Source organism: Nansenia antarctica, assembly GCF_963989245.1.
Source record: "Nansenia antarctica genome assembly, chromosome: 6".
NCBI lineage: Eukaryota > Metazoa > Chordata > Actinopteri > Argentiniformes > Microstomatidae > Nansenia > Nansenia antarctica.
In genome coordinates this window covers 37,405,550-37,418,032 of record NC_137676.1, presented here as the reverse complement: position 1 = coordinate 37,418,032, position 12,483 = coordinate 37,405,550, and positions in this window count along the sequence as shown.

Here is a 12,483-nt window from a genome sequence, read left to right as displayed (position 1 = left end):
GATGCAGCCAAAGCCATTACAGGAGCAGACAAAGCAGGTAAAGTTCTGCTGGTCACACATGAAGCACAGTTACAGGGCATGGTCACGCTTGAGGATTTGTTGATGTTACAGAGTGGGGCAAATGCGCTAGACAAAAACCTATGGTTAACAAGGGGGGCTAGTCAGGATGACACAGGTCTATGGAGAAATCATGAGGGACTGGTTGTGGCACCCCCAGATTTATTAGGCATGCTGATACAGGAAGCCCATGGATTAGCTCATGTGGCCAGGGGGGAGGTAAGACGCAAGATCACCAAGGAATATGGTTTTTGGGCTCCATATTTATTGGAACAAATAGACCATATCCTTGGTCAATGTGTGGTCTGTTTGAAAAACAATATCAGACCTGGAATACCAGTGGGAACTGGGCATATCCCTACCCCAAACGGGCCAATGAAACACTTGGTGATTGACTATGTGGACATGATTCGTCCTGTTGCAGGATACAGGTACATGTTAGTTGTAGTGGACAGGTTCAGCAGATGGGTAGAAGCATGCCCCACTCGAAAAAAGGATGCTCAGTCTGTAGCAAAGTTCCTATGCAGGGAATTCATACCTAGGTTTGGAATTCCAGATAGGATAGCGTCAGACAATGGTAAGGAATTTGTGGATAAGACGGTAAAGCTTATACTACAAAAGTTGGGAATCAAGCAGAGATTTGGGTGTATTTACTCACCTCAAAGCCAGGGGATGGTAGAGAGGATGAACGGGGTCCTTAAGAACCGTCTTTCTAAGGTCTGTCAGCATACAGGTCTTAATTGGGTGGAAGGACTCCCTCTTGCATTGATGGCCTGTCGTTCCAGTGAGATTCGAGGGCTGCACTTGACTCCCCATGAACTGGCTATGGGGAGAATAATGACAGCTCCCTGTGCACGAACCAGTGGGAAAGGGCCAAGTTTGGCTCTCTTGGAGAGTGACATGAAAGCCTATGTACAGTACATGACTAACCGGCAAAAGAGTATCTCTTCTTATGTGCTCCACAAACAGGAACGTGAAGAGGAGGTGAACGCACAGGAGAGGAAGGACGCGTTGCAACCGGGTGACAAAGTATACGTAAAGGTCTACAGACGGAAGTGGCATGAGGCTCGACGGGAAGGACCATACGAGGTCGTTCGGTGCACTGGGACTGCCATCCAAATCAAGGGGTCCCCCACCTGGTATCACGTTCATCACTGCATCAAGGCACCCAATGAGGACGATGAGGGAGAGCCTCAGCAGGATGGTGAGGAGACCCCTGGGGACGAGGAAGTCCACAGCTTGGACATCCAGGCTGACGAAGATGTTGGTGAGTATCTGCGCCGTGATGCAGATGATGAGGGGGGCCTCGTCCCAGACCCTGTCCAGCCCAGAGACGAGTGGGCCAAGGGAGATCGTGAAGGATCCAGTGACTGCGACACCCCTCTTGGGGGTTCTACCAAGCCTGGTGTTGCCCCTGTTGTCACCCCTTCCGACCCTGACAATGCTCCAGACGGAGATGTCAGCAACCCGGGCGGCTGCCCGGACCAAGGTACCATTGAGAGACACAGACCTGTCAGTGATACACCCCAACCAGACAGATCCCGTGATACACCGAGGCCAATTAGGAGGAAACTCAAGCCATGCCGTTTCAGAGACTAATATACCCCTTAGTGTTCCTACCCCATTGACTTCCTTGGACAATGCTACACTTCACTCACACACTGTTATGCCTGGACGTCAGAAAAGATTTATCACATTAGGTAGAGCTTTTATTTGCCCACATTCACGTTGTACTGTTGATGATTGTTTGATCTATGCCTCGACTGAATTGGCTGAGTGGTACTTACTGGATGCCAAATATATTACACTTACACAACAGTTAGTGTCAACACTTGTGACATTAACTAATGTTGACAATGAGGTGAACTCGTATTGGTGTGCTAGACGTAATATCGGTGAACAGGTGTTTGACAAATCCAACAATTTCAAGGACAAAGTTTGTAGTAACATTCCTGACTTTCCACACGACTTTTTGGTGGACTGTAGGGAATTTGTGCATGAATATATTTTTCCAGTTGAGTTACCAGGAAAGGTTAAAAATGTTACTGTAAAGGCTTCTACGAAGGCGATTGTAGTCGCTACTGACGATTATTTGTTGTATGATTCTAATCACCTGGGGACACGGTCCCACCCTAATTCTGCCACTAGTATCATGAAAGATTTTGCTTCAAAAATGAATTATTCTGATTGCTGGATTTGTCAACAGGTCCCTGTAAGTACATCTGCTCCTATGTTTTTCCCCATACCGTTAACTAAAGCAGAATGGTTTCATTATAATTGGCAGGGTTTAGCCCAATTTGTTTTACAGGGCAAGAACCAGAGCTCTTCTTGTCAGCCCAGCACGATTCTGGTTCCTTTAAATTCTTCCTATGCAGGTGTGGATATTGGTGTGTTGGAACGTCTGACAGCAGCAGTTAACGAACACCATAGGCCTAGCGGTGTGGGGAAGGTTATTATTGATAGGCTTACACATTTGTCACAACCAACAGGTCCGAAGAAGATATATATTATCCAAGCTATGTTCGTTCAATTGAATGGTACTGCATTGAGTCCTCATCTGTTATGTTCTGGGAGTGTGACTTCTACACGGTGGAGAGGTTCAGTTGTTATTTCTGGATTGAAATGTAAAGTTGTTGATTGTGCTATGGTGCCTCAAATGAAATTACATGATACCAATACTACCAGACGGCAGAAAGGCACCACGCAGCTTAAGGTCATGCCTCTCGTAAATATTACAACCTGTATTGACATACAATCTCGGCTCAAGGGCAGCGCGCTTCGTCAGCTAGGGGCCGCGTCTTGTATAGGTGGTGTCATTTTCCCGTATCCTGGTACGGAGCTTCAACTCCCGGAGGGTGTGTTTCTTGTGTGTGATAATAATGCATTCTCTAAGCTTCCTGCTTTGAGTGAGGGTCTTTGTTATTTAGCTCATCTGATACCTTTGATTAGGAAAGTTACTCGGGAAGAGATGTCTGTACTTCACAAACAAGCAACCCATCGTAGTCGTAGGGCGTTATCTACCGCTCAGAAGTTTTTTGGCCTAATATTCCCAAGTTATGGTGTCTACAACTCTCAGACTGAATTAAGTGCCCTATCATCCGTTCTTGAAAAACACATTAATGCTTCGGATGCTGTAGTATCTGCCCTGGCTACTGAATTGACTGAAACTAAGAATGTAGCTCTCCAAAATAGAATGGCTTTGGACATTATTTTGGCCAGTCAGGGTGGTACTTGTGCTTTGATAGGCGGTGAATGTTGCAGTTATATTTCGGATTCTGGTAACGCTCTGTATGATTTCCATGAATCTAACAAGAAGGGTATAGAGGATTTACATAAAGAACACGGTTGGAATACATTGGATTTCTTTGATTCTGCTTTTTCAGGTATTGGTAATATGATCAGGTCCGTCGCTATTATTCTTGTTGTCATTATCATCTGTATTATGTTACTTGGTATTTTAATCAAATGTTTTGGAAAGTGTATTTCTGATGTTCCGGTTAATGCTTTAATGATGGCCGACATAGCTGATGAGCAAAAGCTGGATTCTGCTTTGCTTTCTGATTTTGTTTCCTCTTTTGATGATTTGTTTATTAAGTGATGTTTTGTGATTGTTTGCTTCGGTTCCTGTTTGTTTCTTTCTATATCATGTGATTGATGTCGGTTGTGAAGTGATGTAATGGTTACGCGACAATGGAAGCTCCTGACTATGAAAGTGTTATCAATCTGAGACAGCGGTAAAGGCTGTTCTCCAACTGGGGCCATGTGCTAGCAACCTCTGACCCTGCCGCTTCGGACGAGGGAAACATCGGTCGTTGGAAATTTCTGTATCTCAGTTTTTGTATTATGCATGATGAACTGAGTGATGTGTTGATGTGTTGATGTGTTGATGTGTTGATGTGTTGATGTGTTGATGTAGTTGATGGGTTGATGTAGTTTTTCTGTCTGTCGTTTAGTTTCGGAACACACTCTGCGTGTTCCGAGGGGGGCTGTGTAGTGTATTTTCATATGACGTAGCCATGGCAACCCGACGGCCACGTAGTGAAAGCAACATAGTAGGAGACTCTGTTTGACTCCATCTTTACTCATCCAGGGCTTGCTCGAGGGCAGAAACATATTTGTCATTTATCTGATTCGTTCCCCTATTCACTAGATAACCGTCCGTTTGTGTTGTTTCTGTTAAGAGAGATAGGGAGAGACACACGGTGGCCTTTTGACAATGCATGTGCAGAGGATGGAATGTCATCATGGGAGGATAATTGCATTGGGGTCGAGTCAGCAAGACGGCCATAACATAGGTTACATTGGAATTGTATTAGACCATAGGGTGAGTTGCATTATAATAAGACAATGACATCCTATTTGCAGGACGGAGAATGGCCTCACCTACTCACTGGTATGCTTTGTATTCAACCAAATTAAAGTAACGTGGACTCTGTTTAGTTGGCTCAGCGAAATAATAGTGACAGGGTATAAAGTCCGCTACGTAGATGGACTCTGCCTCTTTATTTTTTCACATCCATCCTGTGACCGATTCGGACCATCAGCTCCATTGAAGGGGCCATGCTGTGTAACCTGCTTTTTTTTGAATAAACAAGTCTTGCTCAAATTTGCTCAAGAATTCTTCTTCATTTTTAGTAAGTAACAGATACCAAAATATATACGAAATATGCAAATCAGTTGTGGCCAAGCGGCCAATCAAAAAAATACGTTGAGGTCTGAGCTGCCTTGTGCGCTGCTGTTATACCAACGAACCAGATGTGCCAACAACGAATTGCAATTTCAGTTTATTCACAATTGTATGTTTAGAACTTATTGGGGTCCATTCCATTCCTCTGATGTACATTTTTACCTTCACTCATAGTAATTTAAATGTTCCTGTCTGAACAATTCAGAATACTAACTCTACTGAATAAAGCGTAGTTGGTTTTTTTACAGTGTACACACGCCAGTCTCGCTGGGGATGTAAGTAAAGTAACCAGGCAGTTACCATCGTTTGTTTTTTCAATAGTCATCTCACTTGTCAATTCCTCTGATACATAGTTTTTTTTATTTATGGCAAATGCATAGAAATGACAAATGAATCCAATCCATGATTTTTTTTCTCTCTAAAAAGATGCTTCTATAAAAAACATTCACTCATTCAGTTTGTGTGAGAGGAGCATCTTTTAATTGTTCTTTCTCTGTTCTGTTTCTCTCCAGATCTCCGGAGTGGTGGCTGCGCTCTTGTTTGGTTGCGATGCGTGCATCACTTTTAAGCAAATAAGGAGCGCCAGACAGCAGTCTTCAGGCCAAAGACCACAGGGCTCCATGTTGTGTGTTTAGATGGAACTCTCAGTTAAAGGCATGCAACATTGGGACAACAGGTTGACTGATTTAACAACTATATTAGACAAAACACATTAAACGTTTTTCACAAATCTTGTCTCCTTAACTACTTATTGATTCCACTGGCCAATATACAGTTGTGGTTGAAATCTAGGGCAACCCCTATGCAGTTTAGGCTCTTTAAATGAATGAATGAATGAATGAATGAATGAATGAATGAATGGACTTTATTGTCATTGCTACAGTACAGGTACCAAACAACGAAATTTAGAAGGGGTGGCTCCCCTGGTGTTAGGAAAGGGGGAAAAAAAAAACTTTTAGAAAAAAAAATCACAAGAAGGGAAGGAGCTGTTTTACATAAATAAAGGCTATGTACACTATCCACTGTACTATACTGTACAGACAGACGACTAGGGTTGTCATATTGCACAAATAGTATTATTCCACATTTATTTAAAGTGTCGCAGTTTGCAGGCTTGAAATGTACATGTTTGTGCCTCAGCACTACACCTGATTTTTTCAGTCCAGCAGCTGCCATCAATCCGTCCAGACTGTCCAGGGCCCAGAACTTAGGTCTTTGCTGTGTTCAGGGCCTGGACGGCCCTGTGGTAGAAGCTGTTCTTCAGTCTGTTTGTCCTTGCGGCCAGGGTCCTGAACCGCCTTTTCGAGGGCAGCCTGGTAAAGTGTTCGTACCCAGGGTGGGTCGGGTCCCTGGAGATCTTGGAGGCCTTCCTGAGACAGCGTGTGTTGTACAGCTCTTCCAGAGAGGGGAGGGGGGCGCCGGTGATCTTCTGTGCTGTTCTCACGACTCTCTGTAGCGCATTTCTCTCCGCTGTTGTGCAGCTGGAGAACCAGTTGCAGATGCCGTAGGTGAGGATGCTCTCCACTGCGCCAAAAATAGATGAGGTTCAAGAAAAAAATAAGTCTTATAACACCACAATATGAGTAATATAAATATTTATAGCTTGCCAGCAAGAGACATATACATAACCTGGGCCCAAATAAAGTCTAGCAATTCCGCACAAGTTCGAAGACGGAGCTTCAGAATTCCCCTTTTGTATCCCATTTTGTTCTGTGTGTCATGATTGGACAGATTTCAATGAGTAACAGGCTTATCAGTGGAAATGTTTTTGACTAAAAGTAAGTTCTAATATTCTACTCAAGTAAAGTGAGATAACCAAAAAACAACTTAAGTACAGTAACTAAGTATTAGTTACTTTACACCACTGTTGCTCACTGACTAGCTCCCACTCATCAATACAATCAATATTCATTAGCCTATCTTCTGTGTTGGCGGACAATGATTCCCATTAAAAATGAGCCCACGTGTGTTTTGTCATATATTACAGTTTTTCTCAATTGCTTGATTGGATTGTACATTAAATGTTATAATGTTTTTAACCATACCTCAGTCGTAGTATATTTATTATCATTACCAAAATCATCAACCTCATTACCGAAACCTTTATCAATACCGCAACAGGTGTTCATTTAATGTCAATTTAATGAATGGAAAAATAACAGTTTGCTTTTAAATGCATGTAAAGAATCTATATGTTAGGTTCTTTTCAGGTTTTCCACATCATTTTGAAAAATATGTGAGGTTTCAATGAAATATTAAAAAGATTAGGTTGTAGATTGTGGAAGGTGTTGCGGTAATGAGAAAAATCTGTCGAAATTAGATAAAATTTATAATTCAAAATGTATATTATTTCAGAGTTTCAAGTAACTGTGCATGACTGTTAATAATCCATTAAAAAACATTAGAAAATATATCAGCTTTCCTAATGGTCTTGATGTTTTCAGAGTGTTGCGATAATGTAAATTCTAAGGACTTGTTTAGCAAAATATGCAAAAAAAGTGTTAAATTGCGGGTAAATGTTTTTAAATTAACGTTTATAATTACTTCAGACCTTGTTATTAATGGCTAAAAAGGAAATTTGTTGAAGCAAGACTTTTTTCATGTTTGAAATCTTTGAAACCAAGATTTCGTGAGAATCATCCACCAATCATTCCACCTTCCAGTGGTGGAAAAGGGCCCCTTTTTACTCTGCAACAAGAGGAAGCCATTTGTGCAATGGTGATTGCAAACAATGCCATAAGTTTGAGAGAGATACAAAGCGCTGTTATAGAGGATGACAGCCAGGGAACCGCTGCACACATTCATATACGTTGATGAGGCGGGTTTCAATCTGGCAAAAGGTAGAAGGCGTGGAAGAAATCACATTGGACAGAGAGCAACCATTGATGTCCCAGGCCAACGAGGAGGGAATATTACAATGTGTGCAGCCATCTCAGAAAACGTTGCCCTCACCCATATACCCCGTCTTGGTCCATACAACACACAACATCTGCTGACTTTTTTAGACATTCTTTACAGGGACATAATCCCTGAGAATGAGAGGGGTCTAAATGGAGACCATCTGAACTAGTATGTTGTTGTATGGGATAATGTGTGTTTTCACCACTCAGATCTGGTCAGACAGTGGTTTGCAGCACATGAAAGGATGCTGGTGGAATATCTCCCTCCCTACTCCCCATTCCTGAATCCAATAGAGGAGTTTTTCTCTGCCTGGAGGTGGAAGGTATATGACCGGAATCCACATACCCAAATGGCCTTGCTAAGCCAAATGGCTTGCCATGGATGCAGCATGTGATGACATAGCACAGCCCTGCAGAGGGTGGATTCGCCACTCAAGGAGATACTTTCCTCGCTGCATTGCCAGGGATGATATTCGCTGTGATGTCGATGAAAATATGTGGCCAGACAGACAGGAACATCTGGATGTGAATTAATGATTTACAGTACTGTGTATGTTGTATGTTCCAATTCAGTTCCAATATGTACTGCAATATTGTTTACAGTTGTGCACAGCTCTACCCAAAGGGTGTTTCTTATGTTTGTTGTAAATAAGTTTGTATTTTTATTTTGCACAATGCTGTGAACAAATTAGAATTGCAAAGAGCATATGCAGTAAAAATGTGAAACATACGTATTCAGTGTCTTGTACTCATTTACCTCACTAAATACAGTAATAGCAAAATGACAAATGGCTGTGCAAATAGTGTATAGTACTGTGTAGAGCATTTTCAGGTAGTGTCACCAAGATCTGACTTTTTTGCATTGGAAAACACTTACAGAGTTGTGGGGAGCATGGCGCGTTCTGGCCTGCAGAGAGAGCCAGAGGGAGCCAGACTGTCGGTGGGGGGATGGGTGACGACCTGATTACGGACGGGTGTCAGTAATCAGGCTCGTTACCCAACCGGTCTTTTTAACCTGTGTGTGTTTGTTCCCCCGGCAGGGAGGAGGGCAGTGGAAAGCTGAGAGAGAGAGAGCGAGCCAGAGCGAGAGAGAGAGAGAGAGAGCGAGCCAGAGCGAGAGAGAGAGAGCCCGACGAGCGCACCCGAAAAGGGGACTGGCGCCGCGGCAAGCCGTTTGCTTTAAGTTTGTTTTTGTTTGTTTAATTAGTGAAGCCGGCGACACGTCAGTGACGTGCGCGGCGACTTGGACAGCTCAATAAACCGCTCTGAATATTCCGTTCCTCTTTGTCGACCTCCCTCTGTGCTAGAGACTACAAGAGTGAACTGTCATAATGAAAACATGACAAAGCCATTTGATTATCTTGTTCATAAACAATGGTGTCAGGACTTGATGACACTGACACTTTCATTGACATGAATTCTTGCTTTTAAGGAATGAACTATCCATTTTGAGCAAGTGACACGCTTTTGCAAGTTATCCACTAGGTTTTGCAGTTTGTACTAATTGTTTTGAGAAATGCACTAACTGTTGTGCAAATGTTAATAGTGATGTGAGAAATGCACCAAAGTGACTGAGAAAAACTTTGATAGTGCAAAAGTGCAAACACTGTCCATCTGGCACTCCAGGCAAGGCCCAAGTGAACGCTATGTCAGATGTACAAAGTATGTCAGATGTACTGTCCATGTAAATGTTCCCAAATAACGTCTGATGTACACAGTATGAATTGCTATGTATGATGACTCAGTAGCCCACAGGCTTTTTGGAGTAGAATGTTCTGGATTGACAGTTGTGGCATTCAGAGATTGTACTGGTTGTCAGAACTGTCACTTCATGTTCATCGTCTACTGTCATTCATGGATCACCATACACCCAACACAGGAACGTTTGGCTAGAAAAGTATTTTAACGACTCAACAATTATCTACTATTAATATCCCTAAAATGAAATTATGTTGTCCACCTGAAATGTTGCACGGTTTATTATCTTTCTATCAATTACAGTTTTTCTTGATCACTTAAACCATTCATATGAGTTCACATGCTCACCACAATAACACATGTAAGCACAACAGTAACATTTTTTGCAAAAAGTTGGTAATTTCTCATTGCTTTCACACAAAATGCAACTGTTAGGCACCTTTTTGCAACAGTTAACACAAGCCGAGAGTTAACACAACTCTCTATATAAGACACACATCTATTGATTAAGTGTTGACAAACAATATTGAATTATTTCCTTACAGCCTATAACTATTTCCTCTATTATAATATAATATAATCTCTATTCCATGTTTTTTCTCTTCTTCGTAGAGTAAACTCTCATTGCTCAACAGTTCAATTGACAATCAGTAATGGAATTTTTTATGATTGTTAGTTGAATCTGTTTCTTTCTGAATATACATTTTATTTACAGTGTATTTGAAAGAAGCATTCATATTTTTCTGTAACAGAAGCAGAACTACAAACAAAAATATTAAGTACGGTATGTTTTTCTGCTAAGTGAAATGTTTACTGTAATTGTTTCACCTTTGTTTTCAATGGAAAGTTGGCCAACCTACCTAGTAGTGTGTCATTATAAAAGGAATGGTGGAATGAATCTTTCATTAGATGACAAAAGCACTGATTTGCTTTTGTGTCTTCAAGTGTTTTACATGTAGAATATATGACATTTGAGAGTTGTAATGCATTTTGCAAAAAAACAACAACATGTTAGCTGTTTGGGGGGACTTGTTAACTGTTTTGAAAAGTTAAATAGAGCTGTTTCAAGATACAGTATGTGCTCAAACAGTTGTATTGCCGGAGAGTGGTAGAGGTGGTAGTATTAGTCATATCTGGTATACTATGTGAAAGTGGCCATTGGTTTGATGTGAAATCTTAAATGTGTGCCACTCTACTGATTAAATCCTTTCTACATTATTCTCCTCATATCTTCCCACCCATGTCCCACACCTCCCTTCTCTCTGGATGGAGAGCTCCTCCCTCCCTCACTCCCCCCTCCCTCCCTGTGCCTCCATCTCTCCGTCTCCCAACCTCCTCTCAGTGGCAGTGTTTCTCTCCATACTTGGGCAGCCTCATTCTCACCTCCAGGATGTCGGGCCCACTGACCAGCTCCGTCTTTCTCCTGCTCTCCCTCGCCCTGCTCCCCTCTCAGCCCCTGGAAGCCAAGGTAAGACAGGAAGAGAAAAGAGAGACACTTAGAGACACAGAGACGGAGAGAGAGAGAGAGAGAGAGAGAGAGAGAGAGAGAGAGAGAGAGAGAGAGAGAGTGACACACACAGTGATAGAGTGATAGACACTAAAAAATATTCTGGAACCTTGTCATAAGTGCAGTGACCAGAAAAAAAAACGGAAAAAAAACTACATTATCCATGAAAATGTACATTTTGCTATTCAGTATGATAATCAGCTATTGATCTGTGGATGTCTCCTTGGTGCATGTTTGTTGTCCCAGTGAATAGATAAGAAAGATAAGTAGAGAATGTGGAACAGAATTTAATTTTCTCCTGATTTTATTCATGACAGTAGAGATGCAATACAGCCCCTGCGACAACACAGACTAAATGTAAATATGCTCCATTCATTTGCTGTCTGAGAAGCTAATATGATATGATCATTCAGGGGGCAATGGAACGCTGTGGCTCCAGGGCAGAGTTAAGTTTCAGCAGCTGGGGTGTTATTAGAGAGAGAGAGACAGACACAGAGAGAGAGAGAGACAGAGAGAGAGAGAGAGAGAGAGAGACAGACACAGAGAGAGAGAGACAGAGAGAGAGAGAGACAGACACAGAGAGAGAGAGACAGAGAGAGAGAGAGAGAGAGACAGAGAGGGAGAGAGAGAGAGAGAGAGAGAGAGAGAGAGAGAGAGAGAGAGAGAGAGAGAGAGAGAGAGAGAGAGAGAGGGGGGGGGGTGGGAGGGAGGGAGGGAGGGGCTGGACTCATCATTGCTAGGCAACAGCAGAGGCAGGGAGAAAGGCAGTTTACCTCAAACACTGGTCAATCAGGCAAGGGGAGGAGAATATGGATTCTTCTAGAATTGAATGTCCTGAAGTTCCGCTTGATTTGTTTTGATGTAGAGCAGTATCACACAAAGTGTCATATACCTGTTTTATATGTGGTTCTTGGTATCTGCTGCTAAATCTAATCAATTTCCCCATGAATGAATGACCTGAGGTTCGGTTTGCGTTTGACTTGGTGTACAGCAGCATTGTGCAGTACAGCACATGACTGACGTTGTTTATAAAAATAAGACATTTCACACCAAGAAAAGCATAGAATCATGGGTTATCTCAAATGGACAGCAAATAAGATACAGTACAGTACAGTACACTCACGTATCGGATTTATCAAAGGGCTTTATCTGTCATGTGTGCGAGGGTTTGTTTGACGGTAGCGATGCGTCACAGCCGTAGAGTGCACAGGGAAGGGAAGGCAAGTCTGTCTGTATGAGCGTCAGTAGCGTTATCGACAGGGGAGAATAGGCTCTCCAGGGAGTCTGTGCAGACTGTAGATGATTGGTCCTCTCCTCCTCGCTATCCTGTTATTGTCCGTTGCCATGGGCGCTGTGTGATAAGCAGACATTGAAACAACGTTGCTTGATCTGTTGTTTTCATCAAACTGTATGTTTTCATTTACCACTAGGGTCTAATTTGTGGATATTTGGATGCTCATGACAGAGATTGATGTTACAAGAGGCTGCTGTTGACATTTGTACCCTTTTCACTCTACTGAGCCCAACCAAACTGAACTGAGCTGAGCTGGGCTGGGCTGGGCTGGGCTGGGCTGGTTGCTTTAATAGTGCTGGAAAGGACAGTGTAGAACAATATCTGATCCTGCAAAGGGCCA